General features: G+C 35.2%; 1 protein-coding gene and 1 long non-coding RNA gene across 2 annotated transcripts in view; both read left to right on the top strand.

Annotated features, from left to right (window-relative positions):
- Window positions 1-18,765, top strand: part of LOC131677432 (unconventional myosin heavy chain 6) — a 119,741-nt gene that overhangs the window by 69,310 nt on the left and 31,666 nt on the right. The window lies entirely within an intron of this gene.
- LOC131677434 (uncharacterized) lies at window positions 17,166-18,054 on the top strand. Its single transcript, XR_009303349.1, has 4 exons — window positions 17,166-17,418; window positions 17,475-17,540; window positions 17,592-17,748; window positions 17,804-18,054. It is a non-coding gene; the product is annotated as an uncharacterized LOC131677434 (long non-coding RNA).

The following is an 18,765-nucleotide window of genomic DNA, read 5'->3' as shown; positions in this document are numbered from 1 at the left end:
TGGAAAAAATGAAATTATTTGAAAAAAAAAAACTTTGTTATGCAACGTTCGCACTACCAGTTAAAACGGGTTTTTATGCTATCTTGGTGACATTTTTCTTGTTGCTAATTATTAAAACGTGTTATAACTCTGTAGTGTAAACATTGTATTATTAAACCAATTCTGCAGCGTTTTATGTTATATAGGTGTTTTATGTGGTAATAGGACTGACATAATTATATCTTCAGTACAGCGGTTTGTTTCATAATTTAAAAAAAGATTTATTTTAAAATTAAAATTTGTATACCCAACCGTTCTATTTGTTGTAAACTTTAAAACGCAATTAGAACTGTGTTTCAAATACATAGGGTAGGACAAATACTCTGACTGGATAAACTGGAAAAACAATTTTAAGTCCAGTAACGCTTAAGACATGGCTTGAATTTGAATCGAAAAAGAACACCCGCTTAAACTGCTGCTGGGACGGTAAGTTCTGTTTTGAAATTTTCCATTGTGTGCAGTACGAAACAAAAGTGTTTGAAATTAGAAAACAAAAAGCTCTGCTGGGAATGTGATTGTTTCCGATGCAATTACACTCAGGTTTTTTCACACAGGGGATACAGGCCGTGAAAATGAAAACCGCGTAAATTAAAAAAAAACGCGTAAATGAAAACCGCGTACATTTCAAAATCCGCGTAAAAAAAAACCTGAGTGTACTCTCCTATATAAAATACTACGCTGCTGAACGGTGCAATAACTACAGAAGCACGTTTTCAGATGCCTTACCGATAAAAAACATATAACCGAAATATGAAACATATGAAAACCAATAGGCTCTTTACCCTACGCAGCTATAAAGCGCCGTAAACATGGATTAACAAGTTACAACGCACACGCATGCATAAAATAAATATATTTTTTTCAAACGCAACACTCTTAAGCAGCACACACCGTATTGAATTAAATCCAAACCACCCCACCCACCCACTTTGCAAATCATTCTGTGACACCGTGCTGGTACCCGAAAAATCCGCACACGGCCACCGCTACCGAAAATGCATAGCGTCTACCGCTTATTGTAGTGCCCAGACGCTGCAGCCATGATCATACCCGTTCGACGTAAGAACAAAAACTGATTCAAACGGGTACGCGTCACCTCTATTTATAAACTAACCGTAAATGGTTTAGTCACTTAGGTGCGAGTGTGTGCAAATGCCAACGTTGCCGAAAATCGATAGCGCTTATTGCATCGCCCGGAGACGATGTCGATCGTATGGGATAAGAGCAACAACTGATTTAAACGGACATGCGTCGCTTCTATTTATGACTTTTCGTCTTTCATTGAGTCACTAAGCTGCCCTCTTTTGACGGCTGTGTCTGAGAAATCTGCCTCACGAATGGTAATTTTCCCGTTTTTCGTGAACTTTTTAATTTTACCAATTTCCAAAAGTCTACTTTTATTGGGGAGATATTAAATTATTACCAATATTTAAGTTAGGTGTTTCTGAATCGGTTGGTGTATGAATGATTAAAATCCATCTAGTAATATCGGAGTTATAAGCGTGCAAACCTTACATAGTTTCGTTACATGGGAGATAGTTTAGATTTTAGAATGACACCTAGCCCCAGATAGTGGAGTAAGACATTTTTAATGTCAAAAAGAAACATACTAGCCAAAAGTCGCACTCACACGTGTCATAGGTGTGTATTGATGACAAAATTTGTATGGCATGTCATAATCATACATGGAAAATTTTCCATAGAGAAAAAACATCAATTATAAACTTTTATTCATATCTTTAGTTTAATTTGGTCTATAAACAATCGGTTACATGCATTTTAAAGGAAATGAATCAAGGAATCTAGAAAAAATAGCATCTTTTGGTTGCAGTTGTGCCAAATATGCTATATTTCCAGTTTAAAACATAAACTGTGTTTTTCTCGCAACTCGTGTATTTTTCTTTGAAAATTTTTATGCCATTGTGTTCCTCAGACATTTTTACGTATAAAAACATCTAAAACTTCAATATAACTTGAGCAAATCTGAAGATATAGTGATCATATCATAAATCATAAGATATATCAAAAAACTAATAATTTCTCATCATGTTTTTCGCTATATCTTAGTAACCAAGTAGAATTCCAAAATTCTGAAAATGCCACTTTGTAGAAATTTTTCAGATAAGTAATGTGGCATATCTAACTCAGTTTGCCCCAAAATGGCGTTTGTCATAAGATAGCACAACAGCGACGATATGTGATCTCGGAGTGTATATCAAAACTAGTAAAGCAAACAAGATTGTGTTAGAAAGCGACAACATATTTTTTTCTCAGTGACTTATGAGCTTGAGCTTGTGCGACCACCCCTGGCTGCTACTCCGTTATCGATCGGGACTAGCTGAAGTTGCACAGGGAATCAGTAGATAATTATGCTTGGGATTAGCGAAACATCTTTCAATGTGCAACTCCTGGTAATCCTAAAGTGGCGGATCAATACCGGCGCCGACCAGGCCCGAACGTAGATCGCGGAAGGTAAGGGAAGGGAGTTGTTAGTCCGATACTTGCTTTTGCTAGAGGCCGTATATACTACTGCGCACTCCACAAGTATCACGGGAGGAGGATATTTTTGTTAGTAGAGTATAGAAGTTGGATATACTTCTTCTTTACCGACGCCAGAGAGGTGATTCCACTACCTGGACTAGATATCGATCCACCAATTTCATGGACCGGGGACCAACGGCTTTACTTCCCTTCCGAAGGAAGACGTGACCACAGATTTTTTCACCTGACTTATGCGGTAAAAATTCGTTTTAGAATTATTTATCATGAAATACGATGCAGCGCTATCTATATACATTTTGAAGCAAGAATGTCATCACAGAATATGTCACAAATGCCAAAGCGATCAATTTGGCAGAAGAAATTTAATTTCTATGATGCCCCTACCAAAGATAAATCTTATCTAGATCAGTTTCCACTTATCTCGATAAAAACCAAAGTTGTCAAAATACAACACAACTTTGGGCGAAGTATTTGTCGAAGACACCCAACCGTTAATGTACATATCTCGACAAACATATGATTACGGCCTAAAAGCCAACTCAAAATCCACTTTGATTGGAAATTCCGGACAAACCGTTACACGCCAAACACAAATGTTGGTAGTGAACGAAAGAGAAAAGTTTTCTCTGTCGTAAACTCTTGTGAACTGTGTTCGCCTAGTAACGGTTTGTCCGGAATTTTCATTCAAAGTGGATTTTGACAGTTGGCTTTTAGGCCGTAATCATATGTTTGTCGAGATATCTAGAGTAGTAATGGTTTTGACCGTCGAAAGTAGCTTCCTATCCCACTGTGCGGCGGCTCCAGTTTGTAGCGAAGATGTCTGCGGCTGGAAATATCCGAGCGCACATATACAAGATTCTGTCGCAATACTGGAGAAAGGTGAGTGCAAGCTGGGTTCCCGGTTATACGGGACCGGAATGGGTAGCAAACTCTGAAGCAAAAGACGGAAGCTAACGTACTTTGGGCCGGGATGAGCATCGTCATGAGGAGGAAAGGAAGAAGAGGCCAGTCGTGTCGAAATCGCAATCGTGCTCGTCAAAGATGTCTTCCCTGCGAAGCGCAGCGTGGTTGTGACCATGAACGATGAGACATACCTGACGCTCAACTGCAATGATTGGCGGGGGACTGGCTATTTTACGTCGCTTCTTCGTAAAAAGAAACATTGATGGCTTGTGTCGATTAACCGATTATTTAACTTGTTTTCTTTATTTCGATTATAGAGGTTTTAACCTTAACGTCATTCGCCTCTTCATTTAACTTGTTGACACCACTGTTCGACAGCTCTGTTTGTTGCATTATCGTCATCGGAGGTTACTTTACGCCAAAAATAGAACGTTTTGTACATTACATACATTACATTCAAATTTGAAACACACAGGGGGGGCTACTTTACGCCAATTTTTTTTTACAAACACAAATAATTGTTTTACATTGCCAAGTTAATTTCGCGTAATCTATATCCTCTTATCTAATAATTTGACTAGTATATCACACTTTCCCAAGAGAATTTAAGTTACAATGCTTTTTGCGTATATTTTATATTTCAGTTTCATCGCCTACTACGATTATTTGCAATCATTTTCTTAAACCTATTTCCATTTTTTTGTTTTTTGTCAAAATATAACGCTAAATTTGAACTAGAAGCTCAAGTATCATTCTTTAATTGTGGGGTAAAGTAGCCTCCGTGGCGTAAAGTAACCCCCGATGACGATAATTCAAAGATTGCAAACCCGAAGGTCGGGAGTTAAAGCTGATTGAATATCCGCAACAAGCCGTAGGCAAACAGGATCCATAACAAAGGTGACAGAACGCCACATTGAGGGCAGCCGCAAGTCATCAACTTCATTATCTCTGCCATTTATGCGGTGACTCAGCATTGCGGCAATCCGATCCACGATACATGCAGATACTGCATGACCGCGTATGGCTTCCACAATAGACTGGAAAGACACATTGTTAAAACTCACTCAATATCGAGGAATACTCCCAGATTAGATTCCATCTTTTCGACAGAATTGTATAGAGCAAAGCTGTCAACTGCTCACTTGACCGATTCACCGGTAACCACGTATGTGCTCACAAGTTAAAATCGCCAAAATGGAGTCTGAAAATTGTCGAGAATCAGACAAATCACATAAACATCATCTGTGGCTTTCAATGAGTTAATCTGAAAATCTTTCAAATTAAACCTGCTAGTCTCGTTCAGACTTGAGTTATTAGCACATTGTTTTTTTTTGTCAACCAGCTCGCTCGGGAAGGCATATCTTATAAGTGCTATGCACTGCCCTAAATGCTGTAGAGCTGTAGCGCCGACGCACAGTGGCGTAACTGTATCAAATCCATGGCCAAAATTATTTCACATGTTTTTAAGCTTTTTTTTATTGCTCAAAGCAAAAAACACGACATTTTCAAACAGCTGTAAAAAACCGAATGGGATTAATTGGGAGTGTTTTCTTCGTCTGTTTCAAGCCGCTCTCACAGGGTATACCCTATACTGCCCAGAATAAATACGAATTCTTGAAAACTCAATCGGTGCACCCCTAGCACCACCGGGAGTCTGCTCAAAATATGAGCCGGACAAGCAGGCATGGCAAAAGCACCGAACGGTGCTGCACGGTGGGCACTTCTACCAATAAAAACGCCACCAAGAGGATTGAAGTTGGCACGCCGTACCGGTGCTCAACAGCAGACACCGGTTGCCGATACCAAGGCACCGGTGTCGGTGCCAGCGCATGATATTCAACCACCGTGCTCGTTGCTTCGGCAAAGCACCGACCCGAGTGTTTCTGACTTCGGTAGGCACCGTAACCGAGGTGCATCTCACATCGGCAGGCACCGCAACCGAGGTGTTTCTGACATCGGCAGGCACCGTACCGAGTGTTTTTAAATTCGTAAAACACGGCAGCTTATATTTCGGTAGCGATTATCGCCGCGCTATTGCTGTCGCTTGGTAAGTGGCTCAAAGCAGTTTGGTGCGTTCATATGCATGAACGAGCTTGGTACTTTTTGAAGAATCTGTAATGCATTATACAGTAAGGAAGGATTAAGTAGGTATGCAAGTAGGAATTATAAATAGAAGAATGAATGGATTTAAATTGGCGTTGGTACTGGAGTCAAATTGTACATCTTAGCCAACACTTACATCAAACAACCTCAGTCCGAGTATTACGTTTGAAGACCATAACTGATCTTTATTCAGTATCAAAATTAAAAAGATTCTTCTGCACTTCGAAATTTAAATATCGTCCGGTCATTTGTATTCTTTAAAAATAAGAGAAAATTCTCTTCCAAAAACTAAAAAAATAAATATTGAGACTAACTATTTAACGATTAATAGCGATTGGATTGTAACCTCCACATTTGTATTACTAAAAGTATCATTGAAAGACTAAAGTGTCAAAGTTTTCCGCTACTTGGTACTAAATAGCTCAGTTTGAACATTTTATTCAGGTATGGAAATACATATGCGCCTAAATTGAATTGAAAAGCAAATAGGAATGCGTGATAGAAAAAATGTTGATTTTAAATATTTTTATTCGGTCAACACCTTTCATATGTTTTGCATAATTTTAAGACTTTTGACTCCAAATTGTTAAAATTATTATTACCGTTGCTAAATTTACATTAACAGAGGATGTCAGAAGTGTTGCAAGTTCCCAGTTTGACGGTTGTTTTTTTTTTTCATTTGTCTCGAAATGCCCAAAATAATGTCCCGTCATTATAAAATTAATAAAAATATGATTTCTGAAAAAGTAGTATAAGTCAAGGTCGTCAGCTTTAGTCATAACTTCAAAAACAAATTATGTTTCCAGCAATCAGTCTGGAAAGTGAATATGTTACTGATTGAGAAAACATTTTAGTTTTTAACTCTAGGTAGAAAGATCCATATTTAAAATCTGTGGAAATTCTCTTTGGTTTCCGCATAGGTAAAATCAAACATGAAATTGTAGTATTTTAGTAAAATTTCTAAAGTTGCGGCTTCAGCTACCATCAAATGACTTCATGAGTGCCGTGTATGAATTAAACAAAAACTTTAGGACCAATATTTTCAGTCTACCTTTCGGGCAAATGGTAGTGGGTCCAACTAGTTTGTATTGCAATTTTTAGATCTTGGTTTTTGTTCAATACAAATCATCCTATTTTGTCATTCTAATAAATTCAATCAAATATTTCAAAACAAAATTTACAGTAAAAGTAAAAAGAAACAACTTATCATATGATAATACGCAAGCGAATAAAGTCAACTCGCGTGGGAACATATCATTTACATACGCGTTTAAATTTCTATGACTTACACAAACCCAACACAAATTATACCGATGGTCTTTTGACGAACCAAGCCAAATTCAAGTATCATTTCTTAAGAACGTTGTTCACATCTTATAGATGCAAAGTATGCACACATAATATTTTTTGTTTTGCTGTGGAATAAGGGAAATTTATTGCAAATAATAAACAGGTCAGATTCGAATATCCGGGGATTTAAAAAATCTTACCCCGGGTAATCGAATCTAAAATAAAATATGTTTAATGTAAATGTATCAATTTGGCTCTATTCAATTTGTAAAATTCCAAGGTGTGATTTGTCTTTTCAGTTGCTTTTCATTTATATAATATATTGTTAACGGGTTCATGATATATTTCAGTTTTGTATAGCTATTTGTGCATGAATTCTCAAACAAACTTAAGGTGTATTTAATGCATTACAGGTCGCATTATCCGGGAAATCATTTACCTGTTATTCGATTTTCTAGTGTAAGTCAATTAATTTTTCAACTATTAAAAAAAATAAAGTAAATTAATGAGCTTTTCGTTGGTGTTGTGGTGTTACATGCTTTAGCTAGCTTCTCGACGTTTAAGTGAGAGGAGTCTCTTCCTGTGCGTAGTGGTTTCACAAAGCATAACTTCATTGACCAATATTGTACTGGATGGTCTGGTGGTCAATATGCTTTTAGTTTTCACAAACTTTCCAACTCATGTTTGCCATCTCCGACGGACTATAAAAAGTTATGTCGATGATAGATGCCCGACCGTATCAGCAGAAATCATCGCATATCCTTACATCGATCACTGTTTCCAGTACAGTTATACTCTCTATGACTGGTAAGTCTACACACCCACTATACTGTGCAAGAATTGAAATCTCTTTAGACAGTCAAATAAAATTTTATGAATCTAAAATGCATGCAGAAATTAAATTTTGCCGATCAAATTGTAAAAACCCATTTGAAGCTGGCTTTTTATACTTTTATATTTTTAGCAGAATAGATATAAAAAGGACAAGGTATCGGTTCAATTATTAAAAGTGCAGAAAATAGCAAGACAAAAATCTAGTCTTCAGATTTCAAACTGTATCACTTCAGAATGTGGTTTGGGTGATCACTTACCATCTTGTCAACTAAATTTGTCTTTGTTTTATTGAGTTTACATGCGGAATAATGAATATAGCATATATAGTATAACTATCGAAGAACTAATAAGGACTAGGACACTAGCTAGCGATATTCATGATAACGTAGATTTTTTCTAAATTAATGCTCTATAAGTCTATAGTACAGCGAACCAAACGGCACGTCAACACACGGACGCCGTTGGATGTGCCAGAAAAGTAATGAAGTCCGGCCAAAATTTCTATGCATTGTGCTGTGTTTAAAGTTTTGTAATGGCACTGTTAATGACGTATAAAGCGGAAATAAATCGTATGGGCGCACCTCGATTGTGCCCTAACGCCTTTACATACGATAACGTGTTTCAGGTAATTTTGAAAATTGAAGTTCTCTGCAGTAGGTAACTTGCTACAAATGATATGAACAATTCCAGTTCCATTAGAGTAAAGCAAAGCATCCCTCCCTTTTAACTTACCAGGACGGGGTGCTTGGAATTAATATAAAATATTTGCGAAATATGATCACCTTATACATGACCTTGTTTTAGCGAAGGGCCACAATTTTATATGAGATTAGCTCCTCTGAAAATACGTTTTATTGACCGCAATGATAAAATTAGTACTGTAATTTGATATTCTAATTGAAATTAATTCTTTTTTCAAAACAACCTGGTAACCGGATAAGCTGATTTTTTCAGTGTCTCCATTTTGTCAGCCTAAAAAGCACTATGAGGCAGTTCATCACTATTTTAGCTAAATATTGTAATAGAGTTTGCGACATGAAATGACTCAATACTTTATTATTACGACCAGCAATAGATAGAATGTCTAAAAATTGGTAACAAAGTTTCGTATAATAAAAAATATCCAAGTACTGTGAAATACTTGTGATTGATTGATCGAAAATTCGAAACGTGTGCCCCAAATGGCGGCAATAGGAATAGATTCAAATTGAGCTAAGCACCATGTGTGCGTTATCCGTATAGATTGGAATCATAAAAAAATAAAAAGATGTTTATCGATGGCAAAGTTCATATCTTTTGCTTTCAATTAGATATACATTTGCAAGAAGATAAAGAAATAGAATTTTCGTTGACCAGTATTTCCAAGACGCAAAATTAAAAAAAATCCGCCATCCGCGATCTATACTTGCATCGACTTTGGATATTTTATAATAACATATCTAACTAAAAATCAAACTGCCGTGATAATAGAAGTATATTTGCTGTTCTCTTTTATTCCGTCGCACCGAAAAATCTTTTTTCTTTCTTTTTGTGCATATGCTAGCGGACTTAAACATTCTCGCTTTGATACGGGTGCAAAGTCAAAGAGTTTCCGAGATGTTATCCGAAGTTGAAAGCGCTCGGCTCCGGTGCTTAAGAAATTTTAAAGCACCCGGCCCGAGTGTTTTCCGAAGCATCCAAGCACCGGATCGAAAATTTAACACCGCCACCGACGCAGGTGCTTCGTTTATCGTGTATCGGTGCTTCGCATCGAGCACTGGCTTGGGGCGCTCATTTCAATACACTTGGTTGCGGTGGTAAAATGCAGCACACGGTGCCGTGGCGTGTTTGGACATGCCTGCGGACAAGTCCACCTACCGGACCAATGTGTTCGAAGTTTGTATGGCATTTTTTTGGCAATTTACGTGGAGAAAGCGCACTAAGTTGCATTTTCACCGCTAGGTATACTGACTACAACTTTGTCGAAGACTACACGTCAAGCCACCTTCTTTGAGAGAAGTTATCAAATGAATAGAAGGTGCAACATCTACATATCGCTTGCCAGACATTTTATTGGTGACTGGATTAGGATTCCTCTCCCGGTGATAGGGTCTTTGATTAAGACGTAGGACGATTTTTTGAACTACTTGTACAGTTGCCTTGCTCGTGTTTTGACCACCGTTTTCGGTTCATCGCTTTGGTTGAATGTGTGGCTTTAACTTGATCCATGACAGGTGTTTTTTGAAGTGAGTAATTAGGATTTCTTATTCCGAAGGCATCAGTGTAACTACTCGAATGAATTTGATAAAACTCGACCGATTTAAATGTAATACTGTGAACTACATACAGTGGGGAATTCTGAGTCAATTTTGCCCTCAAGCTTAAAAGTAAATTGTTTTAAGGAAAATTAATTGGCAATGGATTGAAAGATATGAAAAGTTTATTTAAGGTCCTAGTAAAATAGCCCAAAAATAATGGTTTCAAAATACTTCGGTAGAGTGTGCGTAAGAATGGGACCTTGTTGATGTACGCGTATAAAAACAATTTAACAATTTCGTTTCACTTCAAATTTGATTAAATTTCAAATTCCAAATAACTTTTGGAACTTTATAAGTCAACCTATAAAATGCACCCGAAATGCGAAAAGCTTTTCTAGCCCTGGAGAATTACAATATACAGCATTAGACAATAAGCAGATCATTTTAAGAATGTGCATCGTAATTAAACAAAAAAAATTAATTTACGCGCACCGCAGAGTATGCATTTGTTTTGTTTTTCTTTCACAAACGTGATTTCAATTTAATATTAAGGGGACAACCCCTTAGTATCAAATCGAACTCTTACCTTATAAATTATACTGACACATCCAAGCATTCGGGATCGGGTCTAAGCAACTCTGCCACCACCAACCACCTACAACAAACCCATCCAAGCAATCGAACTCGAACAGCCCTGATAAAGGGCAAACAAACCAGATCGTATACATGTACATATACGCATCAGGCAGCAGGGCTTCAGATAAATTTGTTTGTTTGTAAACGCGTTCTGTTTGTCGCGTGTTATGTAAATAGCTTTTTCTCGGAGTCTTGCATCTGCATTGATGCGCATATACATTCCGAGTGTGTGTACTCTACTAGCGATAGAAGAGCATCGAAACGCACAAATATTTTTCCTGACTCGTGTCAGATTACCCACCGGGGGCTGTACAACTGTATGTATCTGGATTTTGCCGTTTTTTTCGGGGTCAGGCCCACGCACTGTTTACAAGGGACACATGTTGCCTTGGAACTATATTATGTGGCCGGTTGTTTGGGCGTACCTGCAGCTGTTTTGTTGCATTTCGCTGACCAACTGTTCGAAGCGAAATTCGAACTTTTGTAACAGTGGGAATTCGTGCTGCAATACAAAGCAAGCTGGGCGGTGTATTCGTTGGTCAGCATTTTCGACTCGTGTATTCGAGAGGTGTTTTCGGGTCCCACGAATGATTCTAGATCAAAGTAGACTAGGTCTTTATTCACTGATTGGGACCTGATTTTATCTGACAGCAAATATGAAAACAGCTAGCAATTTACCGGTTGGATTGGAATGTTTGAATGGCTTAAATTTCGGACAATTGAATACTTTACGCTGACGTCACAAATGAACTGAATGTTTATTTTTGACAGTTCGCTTGTACTGTTTAAATGGACTTAGAAAAATTCTTTATGATTTTCTTCGAGCGAATCTAATCGTCCACAAATTTTTCTAAGTCCCTGTAAACAGTACAAGCGAACTGTCAAGAAAAGTGAGGTTAACTGTGCCAGTAAAGAACCTAATATCTTAGAAGCGCACGAATAACCGAATAGTAGGCTAGTAAACAATGTCACCCAGACGGTTAACATATTCCCTTCTTGTTTACAATTTTCGCCCATCGATTTTGTTTCAGATTCTCGAAGATAATAATATAGGTATGCTACAGTTTTTCAAATTGACGAAAGGATTGTTTTCGACTTCAACAGCTATAACATCAACATCTATCTAACTATTGGAGAAATAAATGATCGTTTTCAGTTAGTTAAACCTGAAGAAAAGATCGGATTTGCTTGCTACTAACCGATATTAAACAAGAGATTTCCAAGTATCCGGAATTCGAATGGAACTATTGTCTCAACCAATTGAATTGAGCAGCCGCTCCGGCGCGAGTGCTGGAGGGTTAAAGAAGCTAACCCATGTGACTAGAACCCAGCGTTGCCATTATTTATTTTGGGAAATCCGCAAATGTTATATCCCTGGCTGATGTAAAAATCCGCAAAAATCCGCAAGCAATAAAAGCCCCATTTTTTATTTTTTCCATCATTAAGGGCTTTTCGAGCTTTTTAACAATCTATTATCATTACACATGCATAACTTTAATTTTTAAATTTTCAAATATTTGGCTGAAAACTGAATGTAGGAGAATATCTACTTTCTCAGGGAACTAAAGGAGCTGCGGGAATTCGACCAGACGCATATTTAGTTTTGCGCACCTTGTTCCAGAAATTTTCAAAAAGGAACATTTAAAAAAATCATGAATATAAAATTCATGATTGAATTAAATGATTGAAAAATCACAAATAAAAACCTAATAAATTCCAAAATAAAAAATAAAAAACAATTAAAATTAAAAAATAGAAGCATCGAAAATTAAAAAAAAAACATGAACTGAAAAAATGATGAAAAACACAAAAATTTAAGGATGCGTCAATCAAATTCAAAGGGGCGGGCATAGCATCTTTGAAAAATCGTTTGCCTTGTTCGCAGCTCACTTGGGTTCTATTATCAATCTCGCACATAGAGTTAAAGAGTTTTCTAAAGAGATTTTTCTATCCTGAAAAAGGAGGCAAATGACCCTAAGGCTAAGACGTCTAGAATCGAAATGCTTCAAAATTTCAAATTTAATGAATTTTAGAAATTAAATACTTTGAAATCTAAAAAAATTAAAATTAAAAAACAGTGATTTAAAACATCAAAAATAAAATTATTTCAAAATTTAAAAAATAAAAGCATGAAAAATTGAAAATTGAAAGATATAAATTTTTTTAAAAAACATTAAAATCGGAGGATTCAAAAATTTTCAAAGTTAAAAATTTGCAATCCAAAAATTGAACATTTAAAAATCTTTATTAGATATAATTTTTTTGAATGTATGTTTGAGATATAATTTTTTTGTATGTTTAATTGGAAATTTGAAAAATTACAGGCCAAAACGTTTAATTTGAAATTCTGATTTTTTTATTTTAATTATTGAAATGAATAAAAATTTGAAAATCGCAAAATAAATATATTTGAGAATTCAAAAAGTTAAACATTTAAAAGTTTATAAATTTTGGAATTTGAAGATTTGTTAAGTTAAGATTTTATGATACAAAAATTATATCAGAATTTGGGAATTAAGGTTTAAAGGATTAAACATTAAAAACTTTAAAATTCAAAAATTTTAGAGTTCAATTTCTTCTCAAAATTTAAAAATCGGAAATATAAAAGTTTAAGAATCAAAGAATTTTGAAATTTAATAAATTCAGAATTGAAAAATATTCAAAAATTCAAAAGAAAAAAAATAAATATTTATTTTTAAATATAAAATTTGACATTAAAGCATCATATTTTCAAAATTATAGACTTTGAAATCTCTGAAATTTTAAAACCTTAGCGTTTTTAACTCTGAATGCTTAAAAATTTAAAATAATACTTAACGAATAGTTGAAACAACGAGAAAAGCGGGATCGAAGAAAGAATCTCAGTTTATAGTATTTTTTGCCTTAATGTATTTTTATTTAGTTCTCAATGGTTGCTAAAACTCGGAAACTATTTCGCTGAAATTCAGCAACCAAAATTTACTTTGCCGTTTCGAAATCAATTGTTTACTCGTTCCGGAAATTTCCTAGCTGAGTTAAGTGAGTAGGGGAACATGAGGAGACTTGACCAAGCGCAGAATTCTATTGTTATCAATGACGGCAATTTTTTTCAAAAATGCTTTTATTCTTTGTTAATTTTAAAAGGTAATTTTAAATGTTTGGAATGAAAAATCCTATCCTTATAACATATATTCAGTAATTAATAAATTTAAGATAAATGATGTAATTTTTTATCAAACTTTGTATGGACATATCTACTCGACTAATAATTACTTTCAAAGTACTTATATCACATCTTATTCCTTGTGAAATAGCAAAACGATTTTACATTAATCGGAACATTGGAATTATTATTACTAAAATTTGCACGACATTGAACGTAAGAACCAATGTTGGGGCGACTTGACCAAGATTCTATGGGGAGACTTGACCAAGTGGCGATAAGCTGAAGAAAGATACCAAATTTCTGATATTTACTATGCTGTGGTTCCTACTGAGTAAAGCCATGTCAAGTGATCCTCGAATTTTTCGCAAAATCACCGATCTTCATGAGGTATATTTTATTGGATAGGGATTATGGTGAATAGCTTTTAGTATAAATATTTCGTTAAAACACCTTTTATTTTTCAAGATATTAACCCTTAAATTTTATTGCATGATAAAATTGTAAATTTTATATCTCAAAAACCACTGAAGACAATTCAATGATTTTTTGCACACTTATGGAATGATATTTGCTCTATCTCATAAAAATATTTTTGCTGTATGATTATGTGAATAACGGTACTTTGCATCTATTTAAAAATTTAAATTATATTTTTTCTTGTGTTCTTCACGCTAAAAATTTTCAAAACGTATGTCAAATTATGCGGCAATCTTTCACCTTCAATAATCTGTATTGATCATTTTTCATTTTTGCTCCTATCAAAAGTTATGGAGGATTTTGTAACAGTGCGCTCTTTCAACGCACGGCCCACTTTGATGCAGCCCGCGAAAACGTACATATTGGCAACGCCGCACGTTGCAACGTCCTAATGCGCATCGCTTTGAAGGAGCGTATCTCATGTGCAAAATTGGCATCTATGAGATTAAAGAAAAAAGCCAAGCTTTTCTTTATGGATTATTGTAGGTGAATGTTTTATTCAGGACTTATTTAATTTTCTGTCACTCGCCTCGGACAAACGCGCTCGGATATTGGCAGCCGATGAGCAAAGTTGAGCAGTGGGCATGTTGACTGCGTTGACATATTTTTTTGCAAATTGACATACTTCACCAAATTTTCTTGTCAGTTCATTTGTCTGAGAGGTAGCGTGGTTTATTGCGAATCATTTCTTAAATACACATTACAACTTTTCAGCCATGCGCCATCGGGCCTTACATTAAATTACGCGCCCATTTAGTTTGCATCAGTGCGAGTGAAAAAACGTTTTGACGTTTGTTTTTGTTTCGATCGCACTCGAGTGTTTCCCATATAGCAAGAACTCGACAATGCTTAAATGCTAGATTATCTCAAACTTTGCTAAAAAAACATTCGATTGTTTCATGTTATAAATATGGGTCGATCACACGAATCATTCATTCCGTTAAAAAAATGCATAAATATGTTCGTCGTATCTGGTTATTGTGGCATCCATGTGAAGTGATAAATTTAAAAATTATATTGGTCAACCCATGTGCGGCATATGTCGTAATGGGTGCAAAAAAAAACAACGAAAATAAATATGGACATGAACAAAACACAATGTTCGTTAAATTTTCAATTTTTCATCCCATGTTTATAGTAATGGGTTTCTCAATTACGCGTTTAGAATTTAAGAATTTTTTTCTTCTTATAGTGTTTGCCAAAGTAACGGATCTGAAATATTCGTTGACTCAACAGGTTCATGCGGAAAACTGTAACGATGATTTATAAATAAAGGTCGTTGATGATTAACAGAAATTCGATAAAATAAATAATATCTTAGAAGAACTTGGAGCACCACAAATTTACAGAATTAACAGAAGCAATAGCGATAAAAAAGCATCGATGCGATTGAACAACAGATTCAAAATAAACTTTTTTCAAAAGATACATCGTTGTTTAAAGGTAATAGCACTCGGTGAAAATAAAAACGTGAAATAAAATGCTGTTGTCATAAGATTTTCCTATATTAATGTTGTAGACTAAAAATGAATTTGGATATAACATAGATGTACTTTGACTAACAGAATGGTTTTTGATGATGTTAATTGTTAGAAACGTTAAATAATATTAATAGAAAAAATATTAAGCAACTATAATTTTTGTTGTTTACTTCGGTCAAAAATTTTTAACGCATCTCAAAATATCTGGAAAAAAGTCATCTTCGATAATCCGTATAGAAAAGTTTACCCTTTTGCACTAATCGAGAGATGTGGTTTCTTTTGGTCATGCGATGCGCACTTCCAACGCGATGCGCATTCTGACGTTGCGACGTGCGGCGTTGCCAATATGTACGTTCTCGCGGGCTGCATCAAAGTGGGCCGTGCGTTGAAAGAGCGCACTGTTACAAAATCCTCCATAACTCTCGATAGGAGCAAAAATGAAAAATGATCAATACAGATTATTGAAGGTGAAAGATTGCCGCATAATTTGACATACTTATTGAAAATTTTTAGCGTGAAGAACACAAGAAAAAATATAATTTAAATTTTTAAATAGATGCAAAGTACCGTTATTCACATAATCATACAGAAAAAATATTTTTATGAGATAGAGCAAATATCATTCCATAAGTGTGCAAAAAATCATTGAATTGTCTTCAGTGGTTTTTGAGATATAAAATTTACAATTTTATCATGCAATAAAGTTTAAGGGTTAATATCTTGAAAAATAAAAGGTGTTTTAACGAAATATTTATACCAAAAGCTATTCACCATAATCCCTATCCAATAAAATACACTCAAGTTTTTTTTTACGCGGTTTTTTTTTGCGCGGTATTTTTTACGCGGTTTTTTTTTACGCGGATTTTGAAATTTACGCGGTTTTCATTTACGCGGATTTTGAAATTTACGCGGTTTTCATTTACGCGGTTTTTGAAATTTACGCGGTTTTCATTTACGCGGTTTTTGAAATTTACGCGGTTTTCATTTACGCGGATTTTGGAATTTACGCGGTATCCATCAATGAGGTTCCCTTTATCGCGGATTCTTAAATTTAAGTGGTCTTCATTTACGCGGATTTTGAAATTTACGCGGTTTTCATTTACGCGGATTTTGAAATTTACGCGGTTTTCATTTACGCGGATTTTGAAATTTACGCGGTTTTCATTTACGCGGATTTTGAAATTTACGCGGTTTTCATTTACGCGGATTTTGAAATTTACGCGGTTTTCATTTACGCGGTTTTCATTTACGCGGCTCGTATCCCCCGCGTAAAAAAAAACCTGAGTGTGTACCTCATGAAGATCGGTGATTTTGCGAAAAATTCGAGGTTCACTTGACATGGCTTTACTCTACTGTAAATGTTATCACGTCACATAAAAATTCCACCTAAAATATCAGTCTATATATTTTAGTATTAGTAATCAAAGTTATGGATAATTTCGTAACGTGTGAATATGCAATTTAAGCAGTACAGATAATCCTTAAAAGGAAACACATTTATTGCGATCCTTCGCAAGCCCCTCGTCAAGATACTGCAAAGCACAACCCTACTGGGCAACGATCGACAGATAAGCGGAAGCTGTGAAACGAAGAGGAGGAATAACTGGTCGACGCAAAAAAGACAGAAGAAAAAGATCGCGCTACGAGTGCACTGAAATTTATCACGATTGAATTGTTTATTTGCTATTTGCTATTTATTGATTTAAAAGATTTATTGCCGCTATACGCTGTACTGCGTATTATTGAATTTTTGAAGAATATTGAAATTCTGGTAGGAAAAATTAATATTGTTCTATAAAATATATTTACAATTTAACATAACTTTAGGTACTAGGAAAGTAGGTTAGAATCTGGTTGATGAACGAGAACTTGGATAGTAGGACGCCACTAAACGTAATCTTTATGAACTAATTTGTATTTGAGCTAACCTACTGTATTTTCTAGGAGATTTATAACGACCCTAATTAAGCGTTACAATCACGGAATTTTCCTGCACGTTGTAGAAACAACAACATTTAAAAATGGAAATTTATGAAACGCAACCCTTTTGTATTTTTTGCTGCTACCCAAGGATTTGGACAATATGAAAAAAAGGATTACAGTATGTTTTATAACTTTATTTTTTGTCCTGATTTTTTAATATTTTCTTGGTCAAGTCTCCCCAGGCCTTGGTGAAGTCTCTCCGCAGTTGACCAGAAAAGCGTTCGCAGAAAAACTTTTATAACTTTTGCAAAAATAATTTAAAAATTCTGCAAGAAAAATCATGACCACGCACAATACCTTAGTGCATCATATCTCAATGAGTTTTGAGGGAATGAAAACTTTTTAGAGAGTTATACAGGTTAAGCCAAAAACCTGGTCAAGTCTCCTCATGTTCCCCTATATGTGAAAGTCGGTTACATCCCTGTACGCCAATTATTGCAAAATTAAATTTATTTAAATAATATAATGTACGTATTGTGATTAAACATGAAATTTTAAATTCAAAAATTAAGGCCAACAATTTGATTCATTCATGAAAAATCCGCAGAAAATCCGCAAATTCAGAAAATCCGCAGAAAAATCCGCCACTCTATTTCAAATTGCGGAAAATCCGCAGGATTGCGGAAAAATCCGCAACTATGGCAACGCTGCTAGAACCACTGTCAAGTCAAACCTACACGCCACCGAAGAACTACCTAAAATTCAGTACTTCTGACTCAATCTCGTGGTATCGTGCAGGAAGGTAAAATTAGGTAAACCGTGTTGAAGGTAGTTTGAAATGACTTGAATAGTGGGATGCGACTTTTTGCTTCACTCAAACACGAGTATTTTACTTACACACCAAAAAATAATGAAATTTAAACGACATGTAAATCAATACGAATGTAAACATACAACGATTGAATCAAAAATTTGATTGAAAATTACGTTAAGTTAGTTAAACCTGAAGTTTCATTCGTGTAATATTACATGTCATTCATTTTACAGCAGTATTCGAGTAAAAATACATTGAAGTGCATTGGTTTTCCGTTTAAAGAAACTGTAATTTTCAATCCACGTGTATAATTATAATAAAAATCGTCGAAGAAAGCACGACAAGTCGTGTGTATTTGTGGTGGAACCTAATTTTACATTT

The sequence above is a fragment of the Topomyia yanbarensis genome, chromosome 1 (assembly GCF_030247195.1).
Source record: "Topomyia yanbarensis strain Yona2022 chromosome 1, ASM3024719v1, whole genome shotgun sequence".
NCBI classification, from domain to species: Eukaryota; Metazoa; Arthropoda; class Insecta; order Diptera; family Culicidae; genus Topomyia; species Topomyia yanbarensis.
This window is presented reverse-complemented; position numbering and strand designations above follow the sequence as displayed.